The 12,506-nt window shown below is 42.8% G+C and overlaps 1 protein-coding gene across 1 annotated transcript in view; it reads right to left on the bottom strand.

Annotated features, from left to right (window-relative positions):
- The window catches only part of PLCH2 (phospholipase C eta 2), a 1,343,524-nt gene extending 1,332,196 nt beyond the window's left edge, over positions 1-11,328 (bottom strand). The window contains exon 1 of the mRNA XM_069240985.1: positions 11,049-11,328. The gene's annotated coding sequence lies outside the window, so the exon portion shown is untranslated. The remainder of the gene's footprint in view (positions 1-11,048) is intronic.
- Positions 11,329-12,506: the final 1,178 nt, after the last annotated feature.

The raw sequence follows: 12,506 nt of genomic DNA on the forward strand, positions 1-12,506 counted from the left end.
GTCTGGGAAGTGATTAGATCTGTTTAGGAAATCAGTGCTAATTCATACCTCAACCCATTCCAGGTAGTTCTGTAGCCAAAACCTGAACAAGATATTTTTCAGCCAAGCTGGACCCAGGGAGAAATTTTCATTTGAAAATGTTAATTTGACAGTGTTCATTTCAATACTTTTAAAGAATTTACGATCAAAATCTGAATTAAGATTTTAAACAAAAGAGGAAGACTCCTTTGCGTTCAAGTTCTGTTTTCACCACCTCCATCTCAGTTCCAGCACACTGCATTACCTCACCACGTCAGTACCAGTGCTGCTACCTTTTTCTTAAAATGTCTTTATGAATAAGCTCTCGCATGTACCAGACTATATACAAGCAAACTTAGTAGTTGAACTATGTCTTTGTTATGCCTCAGTCTGTGGTTCAATGCCATACCTAAGTGGATTACACAAAGACATATTATGATTTCAGGACCGGGTGTTATAAATACTGCATTTGGCTGAAGAGTCTGAACTTCCATGCGGGTTGGGACTCCTGCATTTGATATGGTTGACAGTGGGTGTATTAATGATTCACATTGAGGACTACTGTATTGCCCAGTTGAGTCACTCCAAAGTGACGAAGGGAATACTAACACAACTCTAAATGTATACTTTAAAAATTCTTGTTTTCCAAGTATTTGTGACGCAAGAGCTTTTCCGAAGCAGTCACAAACATCATTCTCGTGGTCTATCCAGAATGGTGTAGTCAGGATAATTCAATTTTGTCATATCAATCATTTAACAGTGTTTCCCCTGGGGAAGTCAGTCGAATCATGTGGACTGTGAATGACAAAAATTCACAATTACATGGAGTGTGAGATGTTCTTTTGATAATATACTAGTGAAGTTGTATCAGGATCTCAACCATCTCAAAGCCCTATGAATAATATATAAGACAATTTGGGCAAATCAAAGTTAGAATCTTGTTAATAGGACTAAATGGGGGAAACCTCACCATTTGCGGCTGAGAGAGCCGTTGCTTTTCTCACAACCTGTGACTTTATATTGAACATATTTAACAGTCAAAACCTTCAGTAATAGAGCCATCTCTCCTCAGTTTCTGCTGCCACTAACCATGTATGTTGTATGACGCAATGGCCATGTCAGCCGCCTAGAAGCCATTAACAGACACTGGTTTGCATGCCCCTCCCTGTAAGCTGATAGAATGTTACTTATCTCAATGGCAATAATATTTACTTTGTGCAAGAAGGAACCTTTTCTGTACTGGACACACTTCCATTATTGTGTCTTGCACGGAAGCACAGGGTCACCCTCTGGCTAATGAAAACAAAGTTTTAATGAGTAGAACACAAGCCTAAAGGTAAACACTTCTCGTAAAATAAAAGGAGTCTGTGCATTTTAGGCATCCCGGCAATGATCTGAAATTATTTCCCTATAATCAATGTTGTGTTATCCTATTCACTCAGTAATCACTTATGGAAACACCCATTTACAGCAGGTAACTGTCTTGCAGAACAATATTGTAAGTCGCCCACTTATTATGTAAGTGTCTGAAAGGGAGACGATTAAAACTGGAGACATCAGACTTCAAAAATATATGCTAAATGCATTTGACTCCCTTACATTTCCGAGTGATCCCTTGGGTGCAGAATTTCCAGCAGAGATGGGAACATGAATAAGCATCAAATGTGAATACAACATTTTTGTAACAACGAATGAACAATTGCTCTCATCCTGATATTTTTAAATATGTGGATTATTTTCTGCTAGAGACAACTGCATTTTCCGAAATTCAGTAATATCCATAATGACTATTAATACATTCTAGTCGAAATTACCAACGCTTTACTGTTTGGACAAAGCAACCAATGGGTGGAAACTGACCACCCAATCTCTGCTGGGTACAGGAGCTGTATTGCTCTCTCAACACCTTCTTAAAGTACAAATCACTGTTGCTTCCAGAGCTGTGTTCATGTCATATAAACATTACAATAAACAATACATATAGGCATTAAAATGCACTGGGCACACATTACCAGTTAAAGTCTGAAGGTGAAGAATTATGGCACATCAAAGTCATCTGGGAACATGCCTATATAGCGAGCAAAAACATTCTGAAATGGACCCAGGATGAGGCTTGTTGCCCATGGAGCCATAAAGGCCTTCTCACGCTTCTGACATGCAATGTCCCCTTGGTGTGAAGAAGACCTGCCTGGAAGCTAGTATGACCATACCTCCATCATGAACCACCCAAAAGTCAGTCTTCCAACTCTACTGTATTTATGGTTCAACAGGACGTGCCATGGAGTGTGTCTGGCCAATTAAACGAAGCAGGGCTAAGTGACCAAGGGTAGGAACCTGGTAAACAGGCATATTTATTCTGCACCAACACCCCTTGATTCCCAGCACTCCTCCTATAGCTCCGGCACATATCTCTGCACTAATGTTGCGCTGAGTGACAGCCTGCTAATCTAGACATGTTTGGAGGTAACTGGGACCCCCTATTTTCACTTCAGACCAGCATTGCATTGAGGTCCACCAACAGAAAGCATTGCTGTCAGTTCCAGTGATCCTGACTATTTACTTGTCTCAACTAAAGTTCAAGGTCTCGAACTCCTGCAACCCAGTAACCAGGGAGAAGACATGGACCTAGAAAGTTTGTCTGTGCCCTTAACTATGAGAAGTGAGAGATCCACAGGCTCTCAGGGCAATAAAAAAATGTCTCTTGCTTTAGTGACCTGTCTAATACCCCAGCAGCCACACACATCTCTGAGTCAAAAGCAAGCATTAGATACCCTCAAAAGCATTGAAAGGAAATCAAGCAGAGCACTATCAATGCATTGCCATAACTATGTTTGTCATTTCAGCTTTCTGCTGCACACATCAAAGGAGCTTACCTCAGCCTGTGTTACTTTGGCATAGACTGTTTGCCACCCGGGGCTGCATGTCAAGGATGGTGTGTACCTTTGAGCTACTTCAGTTCCTCCTCTTGTTACACTAGTCCATTTAATGTCTATGCAGAGGCAACATGAGTGCTGAGTACAGGCTGTGGACTGAAGTATATCTGAGGCTCACTCAAACTTCTTTTTTCAATCAATGGTAGCTGCTGTGTACCCTATAGTATACTATGTTACGGTAAAACTGTCTTGGATCATATCTCAGGAACCGTATGGGCTACAGACCTCTACTTATCACCCAAGGACATCATTTTACTGTTCATAGTATAGACTACTGAACTGACCATGACATTTTCTGAATTTTGACACACTGGATTTGGTCTCAACATTTACACTAGGCATAGGAAGAACTTGCAGAGTTTCACTCTGTGGAATTCCACGGGGTTGCCCAAAAACCCTGAGAGATTCTGCAGAGTTCCACGAGCCGGCACAATGGGGCATGTCGCACTGCTCACGCTAATTTTTGGCGACGTAAGCTTTTTTCACACTATAAAATCAGGGCAATGGGACCATGCGGCTCCCCAGAGGGCACTGCTTCTTTCTGCCGCTTGAGTAGATTTTCTACTCAGCAGCTTTCTCAACATGAAGGATCATGACTCCGCTCACATTGTGCAATCTCACCGGGAAGCTTTCTAGCATCTGAAAATCACGCTAGGAGACACAAATTCTCGTTCGTACTCGGTGACTTAACATTGGCAAGCCATGTGCAAGAAAAAAACTCTCCCATACGGTGGTTGGCAGAGTTTTGCCAGAACTCTGAGCTCCAAGAGGAGTGGGCAAAACTCTGCGAACTCTGCTAGCTGAGCGTAAATTTTCACCCTTCCCTAATTGTCAATTTTTTCCATGATTTAACCTTCAATGCCAAACCACATTTACCACTAGAATGAAGATGCAGAGTCTTACCTTTGCCAAGTGCCTAGAATACTTTGGCGGGAACAAGTACATACTGAGTGACTTTTGGAAATACCCTTTGTTCCCTACTATCAACAGGATCTTCAGAAAAAGCCCAAAAGGATTGAATTGAAATCTTCACACAAGATCCATCTCCTGTCAAGTCGCTTTTGCCAAGGGGTCTATGTGCTGTGTCAAGAGGTACACTTTTTGCACTGTCCTCTCTCCTACATTTTATGGTTTTGCTATGCCTCGGCAATCCCTACACCCTCATAATTATTAATAGAAAACTTTGCAAATCTGACTGCAAACTTGTGAAACAAATATGGCAGATCATTCTTCAAGCAGAATTGAGCCAAGTCGATGGTTTGTTTTAAATCTGACTTGTTTACAGATTTGTAGATAATGAACCTATTACTTAGCAGTAATTTTCATTACCCTGAACCCTAGGCTTCCCCAGCTCAGTCCTCTTCTTCCCCTCCCATCTTCATTGGCACGTGCTTGAACTTGCAGGGTGTCTTTCAGAACATGCCACTTAGTGGCTAATTCCTATTCCACAAGTAATTTTTGTTCCAAAAAAGTATATATATATATATTTATCCCACCCTTGATGCAGAAGCAGTGGGTGAATATTGGTCCCGCATGATATGTAAAATCTTCAGCCAGACCTAGCCTTTTACACCACAGCGAGCTGTGTTTTAGGCCTCTAGCTTTGGGGTTAACTTTGAAAGCATAGGTTGAAAACTCCCAACTAATATCCATTTATATTATTGTCCACCTTAATTTTACTCATTTAAATAAACAAAGTTGTCAGTTACAGAACCCCCACTTGCACATTTCAATCGCGGTTCTGTGTGTACGTTTTTGTCTCAATTACACAAACACCATCAAAAGTGGCCAAAATAACAACGCCTCAGACAGAACAATAAGTACACTCTCTCCCGCATTCCAGCGCAGTCTAGTGTTTTTCTCCTCCTCGGGGCATGGATTTCCCATTCCTTCTCATCCTGTCCTCCCACCTGCAAGATATGTTAATTTTAGGCACCGGTGAGGCAAATCCTTCTAAAGCAACCCCGAAGCACACCGACGAACAGATAACACCGTATGACAGGCTCGGGGCGAGGCAGGGCAGTGTGGGTGTGCGCACGGCGAGGCTGTCTGTTAACATATTAACTAGAAAGTCTGACAGGCAAATCGGGGATTGCTTCACTGCCCACAAAACCGTGTGACTCAGCCGGTAACCAAGGCCCTGCGTCAGACGGGAATGATTGCCTCTTTTCTGGGCAGCCACACTGAGCAGAGCTTCGTCCTCCTTGTTCTGGGTGCCCAGCGGTTGTTTCTCTTCCCTCACGGTCTCTTGTGCCAGGGGTCTCTAGACTGAGATCTCTGACTCCTAGGACACTCCTCGTAAGTCACACCTCCACGCTAGCTTCTTGTTATGTGATACCTGAACGTTTTAGCCAAGAGCACGTTGTATTCTGGGACTTGTAGTTTTGCTTTAAGACGATGGGGCATATTCACAAAGGCATTCTGAAGTAAGTAAAATAGTAGTACTTTTGACATACTCTTACAAGCCTTGTGAATTGTACATATAACATCAAAATCTAGAATAAAATAGGAGTATTTCGCGACTATTCATAATAGGGAGTAGGAAATGTCAGGGCCGATTCACAAAGGATGTAAAATAAGTAAAAGACTACTCATACAGTACTATTTCCGGTACTCATAAAGTTTTTGTGAATTAGCCCCAAAATCTATAGGCCTGGCTCCAGTGGCAGCTTCAGGGCAGCAGATTCTCTCTGGGCGCTAGTTTGACATTCTAGCGCCAATCTTGGAATATTTGGTGACTATTAAACATTCTCCAGATTATTCTGTTGTGGTTAATATGCAGTTTCGTTTCTCAGTGCACTCCTGGTCCCTTCTGGCCTTAGTGTGTCGCTGAAGTAAAAAACTAAGAATACCACTAAAAATCCCCCCAAAAAGCGACTAGTCCCGTGTGACCAAAGCCAATCGGCAAGTACGCCTTTGCAAGAGGTTGCACTTGATGCTCCTCAGACTCTACACCACTAATGGAGAATAAGTCCACAAATTGCCAATATGGACCTGCAACTTCTAGAATGCAGTGGAAAAGAGCCTAAAAATGGCAGAACTAGTGAAAGGTGTCCACGTGCTATCGTGCCACGGGTACGCTATGTTGTATCGACTTCAGAAGCATGATCGACTGAGTCAATTCCTAGGTGGTTAAAATCTGGGCCCTATTAACATACCCCGGAAGCAGATCCTTGTTCTTACTGGTTGTCTTACAGAACGTTTTCCCATGTCATGGATGACATGTTCAGTCAGACCTGGTTTTACCTCAAACTCTTTCCATTCTGATTCTTGCAGCACTGGCTTCTTCCTGACAAAAGTTAAATTACAAGGACCAGAATGCAAAGCAACGTGAGCTAAAAAAAGAAGACCTGCTACGACTATGAGATAGCATCAGATATCTGCACAATTAGAAAGTCTGGCATTTTGCGTCAAATGTGGTGGTAAACAACCAACTGCTTGACAAAAACAGTTGGGGAGAGTTGGGGTTTAAGGAAGATAAAACCATGAAATGCTCAAAAGTAACAAGGAAGTACGGGTGTGTCTTAACGGGTTAGGAATGTGCTTTCTGCCAGTTACAGGATTTCTTGCCAGGCCAAAAGCAGCAGAAAAAGATAGTGTGCACGACATATGCAAAGTTGCTTTCCCCTCCAGCTTGACAAGATTCCTGCAAACGAAAGCAAACATGCGCATAGGTGTGTTGCCATCGTCTGTGGAAATCTGTCTGATGACATCATAGATTTACGTACGTTATCGACCAATAAGGACTATCTTGGCCATACAGTCTGCCGATTCTAAAAGCAATTATGCAATTGCAGTAGATAGCTGTTGATACCCTTGAGGTGACACCGGAGCCACCTAATTCCAAGACTGAACAAACAGCTCCTAAAGAAAAATTTATATTTGTTGGTGTTTCTTGATTGCAGTGCCAAATATCGCTGAAAACAGTTGTAACACAGTAAAACAAAATTGCAACAAAACAGACTTTTCTTTCTTTGAACGAGGCAATGCTGGCACTTTCGATGGTGTCCAATACTTATAGTAGATCAGTACACTTCTAAAAATTATAGTGGCACCGCCGAACATTTCAATTTGGTTCTGGATATTTTTTAAGGACCAATAACGCTTTTTCAATTAGGTTCTTAACATGTCTAATGCGACGGTGCTGGCACTTCTAATAAGGTACCTCATTGTTTTCAAAAGGCCAAAGGCAACACCTCTAATGGGCGCCTAATTAATACTTTACTGGACTGTATCATCACTTCCACAGAGGCTTATAATGCAGATAAATAGAAAGTGCTTGCACTTTGAATAGTGTTGGAAATGCTATTTCTCAACCTGTGCCACACTTCTAATATATAGCTTTAAACTTTTAAAGGGCTACTACAAGGACAACTAAAGGGGTCATTAACAGATTTAATCGGACTGCATGGTCTTTTAATGATGCTTATAATAATTTGAATGGGTCAATATCCACACTAAACGTATATCGTTAAAGGGACAGTGTGAGTAGTGTTATTCAATTTCAGTGGGTACTGTCACTTATAAGCAGGTGTCCATTACTAGCTTGCTTCTTACATTTAATGGGACAAAACAGGCGCATGAAGGACGTTAGAACACCTTTGATGGGAAGGTCTAGCACAATAAGTCGCTTTTACATGTCATGGTCAGTCTTAGCATATTTAATGAGGTTCATACACCTTTAATGGGACAGGACTGGCACAGGTGATAACGTTTTTAACTATTATGAGCAGACAGTATTTGCGCTTCTAAAGCTGTTCCTTATACGTTTAATAGGTATGCACTAGACACACTTCTAAGAAGGTTCCTAACATTTACAATGGAGAAGGAGTGTCAGTCTCGAACACACTGACACTACTGTAACAGGATTACACCTGCCCTTATTATCAGGTTTGTAATACTTACACTGGGACAATATAAACACAATTAGGTCCTGGCACTAGTAATAGAAAAGTGCTAGCACTTCGAATAAAATAAGTAATATTTTGTATTCAAGCTGCACCGGCACACCTAAGAATGCTATATGCTTATTTAATGAGACAGCACTAATGATTTAATACTTTTAAAGGGATGGTACTGTCACTTCTAATAAAGTTCTTAATCTTTTTAACAATCCAATAATATCACTACAAACTCAGTTCTTGGTAATTTTATTGGCACAGCCAATCCTCACACCTCTTAGCAGCTTCCTAATGCTTTCAACAGTGCAACGATGGCACTTTCTTTACCAGAACCGATACATGTAATTGGATATCTTAAACTTCCTATGATATTTATATATAATTCTTTCAATAGAAAAGTGCTAGCACGCCCAATGAGAGCCTTAATAATATCATTAGAAAGCACTGGTACTTCTAATAAAATATTAAACCTTTTCATTGAAGAGCACCATCTGGTTAAGTTAAAAATACTGGCACATTTAAATAGAATCCTAACACTTTTAACTGGGACCGTTCCTAAACACACTCCTTATACTTTTAATGGGACACAAAAAAACACTTCTAAGGAAGTCGGTAACACAATTAACAGGGCATTAAATGCAGGCACTTCTGGCACGTTTTAAAAAAACCTTTCAGCATTCCGATACAGGCACTTTTTTCAGTCGACTCTTCTACTTTTAATTGAGTCATTTGAATAATACATAAGACGTCTCTAATACTCCAGTAGGGTAGACTGTGCTGGCAGATAGGTCAAGTGAATACTTCTAAAGAAGCTCATAATACTTCCATAGGGTAGCCTGTGCTGGCCGTCTGGTCTTGTCAATACCCCTACAGAAGTTTCTAATACTTCAGTAAGGTAGCCAGTGCTGACGGTCTGGTCATGCCAATACTTCTACAGTTGCTCCTAATACTTCAGTAGGGTAGCCTGTGCTGGCCGTCTGGTCATGTAAGTAAATGTTTCTTCAGAAGGTTCTAATACTTCAATAGGGAAGTCTTTGCTCGCCGTCTGGTCATGACAATACTTCTACAGAAGTTCTTAACACTTCAGTAGGGTACCCTGTGCTGGACTTCTAGTCACACCAATACTTATACAGACGTTCTTAATACTTCAGTAGGGTACCCTGTGCTGGCAGTTTGGTCATTTAAATGCTTCTACCAAAGTCCCTAATACTTCATTAGGGTTGTCTGTGCGGGCTGTCCAATCATGTAAATACTTCTACAAAACGTCCTCATACTTCAGTAGGATACCCTGTGCTGGCCATCTGGTCATGTAAGTAAATGCTTCTACAGAAGTTTCTGATACTTCAGTAGGGTAGTCTGTGCTTGCTAACTGGTCATGTCAATAATTCTACAGAAGTTCCTAATATTTCATTAGGGTAGCCTGTGCTGGCCGTCTGGTCATGTCAATACTTCTACAGTTGTTTCTAATACTTCAGTAGGGTAGGCTGTGCTGGCCGTCTGGTCATGTAAGTGAATGTTTCTTCTGAGGTTTCTAATACTTCAATAGGGTAGTCTGTACTAGCCGTCTGGTCATTTAAATGCTTCTACAAAAGTTCCTAATATTTCAGTAGGGTAGCCTGTGCAGGCTGTCGGGTTATGTATATGCTTCTACAAAAATTCCCAGTTCTTCAGTAGGATACCCTGTGCTGGTGGTCTGGTCATGTAAGTGCTTCTACAAAAGTTCCTAATACTTCAGTTGGGTAGCGTGTGCTGGCAGTCTGGTCACGTAAATGCTTTTACAGGAGTTCCTAATACTTCAGTACGGTAGCCGGTGCTGGCTGTCTTCTCATGTAAATACTTTTAAAGTCGTTCCTAGTACTTCAGTAGGGTAACCTGTGCTGGCCATCTGGGAACAAAAATGCTTCTACAGAAGTTCATAATACTTCAGTAAGGTAGCCTGTGCTGGCCGTCTGGTCACGTAAATGCTTTTACAGGAGTTCCTAATACTTCAGTACGGTAGCCGGTGGTGGCTGTCTGCTCATGTAATTACTTTTACAGTCGTTCCTAGTACTTCAGTAGGGTAACCTGTGCTGGCCATCTGGTCACATAAATGCTTCTACAGAAGTTCCTAATACTTCAGTAAGGTAATCTTTGCTGGCCGTCTGGTCATGTAAATGTTGCTACAGAAGTTTCTGATACTTCAGTAGGATACTCTGTGCTGGCCGTCTGGTCTCGTCAATACTTCTACAGTCGTTCCTACTACTTCAGTAGGGTAGCCGGTGCTGACCGACTGGTCATGTAAATGCTTCTACAAAAGTTCCCAATACTTCAGTAGGGTGTCCTATGCTGGCCCTCTGGTCATATAAATACTTCTAAAGAAGGTCATAATTTTTCAGTAGGGTAGCCTGTGCTAGTAAACCTTTGAGCTCGATTTTTATGCTTTTATTGAATATCCCTTTCGCTCGAGCCTTGTTCGTCAAATTGGACACTTCACACCTAACCTGTCGGTCATTTCGTGGTACAGAACCAGTACTTCTCCGGTGGTAACTAGTACTTTCATTAGTACAACAGTGCGATATTATCCTTAGCCAGTTTCTAACACTTGTTCACTACAAATAGTACAGAACCAGCACTTCTCAAAAGAATCTTGGCACTTCTGCACTTCTAATAGGCCAACACCATAAGTTCCGTCTAGTAATTGTCATGTATAACTGAACCGCACTGCACTTCCCCAAAGGATTCTGCAACTCCAAAGGGGCCAACGGCAGCACTTCTTGGCTGGTAGCTAGCATTTATAACGGGATAGCATCAGCACTTCTCAAACGGATCCCGGGGCATTTGCACCTCTTATGGACATGCATCAACATTGCTGAGATGAATTCAGCACTGTCTCCACTAATACGAAATCACTTCTCACCCAGAGCCTGGCACTTCTAACGTGGTTGTGCCAGCAGTTATGACCCAGTAGCTAGCACTTCCAGTGCCAGTATCAACACTTCTCGGCCGGATGCTAGCACGAGAACCAACCTTTATGATAAGGCTGACAGCAGGCGCGGGGAGGACCCGCACATGTAATCTGCCATCCCACTCACTGGTTCCGCATTTCCAGGAGCCACCTTGCTCCACAAAGAACCCCTGCCTCCTCCTCATAAGCACCGCGGCGCAGGGAGCGCTCCAGACGAAAGGGCTTAACAAGAAGAACAGTTGGGAAACTTACCTTCATATGTTTGCGGCGTGCAGGAAGAGTGCCAACTCCCTTCCAGACGAGACTCCCACCATTGTATATCCAAGTCCCAAAGTGTGTGGTAAAAGAAAGAAGAAAGTTTCAGCACCAGCCGCACAGACAACAAGAGCAGGAGCGGGGCAGGAGGCTCCGAGTTCCAGGCTCCTCCCCTCCCTTTCGGTTTCCTACCCGGCAGAGAGCGTGCCCACAACACTTACAATAGCAGCCCTGGCAGCACCGCTTTCTTGTTCAAACGGCTGGGGCTCCACAGAGCACCGAGTCCAGAGTGGGAGGGGCTTCTTGAAAGAGAGAGGCGGGGCATCCCGCAGGAACCGAGAAGGGAGAATCCCACCGCCCCATCCTGTGCGCCAAGGAACCTGTTCTGCAGGTTGCAGGCTGCAACATCTGACTTGCCCTGGCTGCAGCTCTGTGCGCAGACCGGCACTGAGCTTTCATGCCCGGCTAGCAGTTGAGATTTCAGGCCCAACCCGGAATCAGGCAAGAGCGTGGCACTGAGGTGCAAAGCAAAACTAGGTAAACCCTGAAAAATAAATATCTACCTGTCTGACTATCCTTGTCATACCCTCTTTCTCTGTCAGTCTATTGAAATCTTTGTTTTCATGTAGCTCCACCCTTCTAATTCATGCCTGGCCTGTGTTCCAGTCCCATAATTCTCTGCAACAACTATATAATAATTGTACTAGTGATTATCGAGGCCATAAGTATCACCGTGAGGATATATATACAGAAAAGAGTCATATGTGTAGTAAGAATTAATTTATAATGTAAATCCAGTCACAGTTGTCAAACATCTGCTTAATCAAGAGCACACTCCCTGCACCCACCAACACACCTCTTAGTACCAGACAGCTCATGTAAGCCTAAACATAACAGTCACTGGCAAAGCCCATAGTTCTTGCCTATACAAGAGTTCATGGCTTTGGCAATGTGTTTTGCAATGTTGTACACAACATTTAATGGTGTAGAGTGTTGTAGAGTGGAGTGGGGGACTATAGTGTTGTAGACTGGATTTTTTTGAAGTATAGTGTCGTAGAGTGGAGAATGTGGAGTGAAGTGTTTTAGGGTTCAGGAGAGGGCAGTAGAGTTCAGTGGTTCAGTGCCAGAGAGTGTCATAGAGTGTAGTGTCATCATGTGGCGTGGCATGGAGTGCAGAGAAGTGGGATGGAATAGTGTGGAGTGGGTTGGGGCGGATTGAGGCAGTGGGGTAGATTGGATTGGAGTAAAGTGGAGTGGATTGGTTTTGGGTAGAGTGGGGAGGGGAGTAGAGTGTGGTGGATTGGAGTGGGTAAACTGGATGCAGTGGTTTGGAAAAGGGTGTAGTGGATTGAAATGGGGTGGGTTGGTTTGGGATGGATTAGAGTGGGGTGGATTGGAGTGGCGTATACTAGAGTTGAGTGGACTGGATTGGAGTGGATTGGATTATGGTGGATT

The sequence above is a fragment of the Pleurodeles waltl genome, chromosome 6, assembly GCF_031143425.1.
Source record: "Pleurodeles waltl isolate 20211129_DDA chromosome 6, aPleWal1.hap1.20221129, whole genome shotgun sequence".
In the NCBI taxonomy this organism is placed as follows: Eukaryota; Metazoa; Chordata; class Amphibia; order Caudata; family Salamandridae; genus Pleurodeles; species Pleurodeles waltl.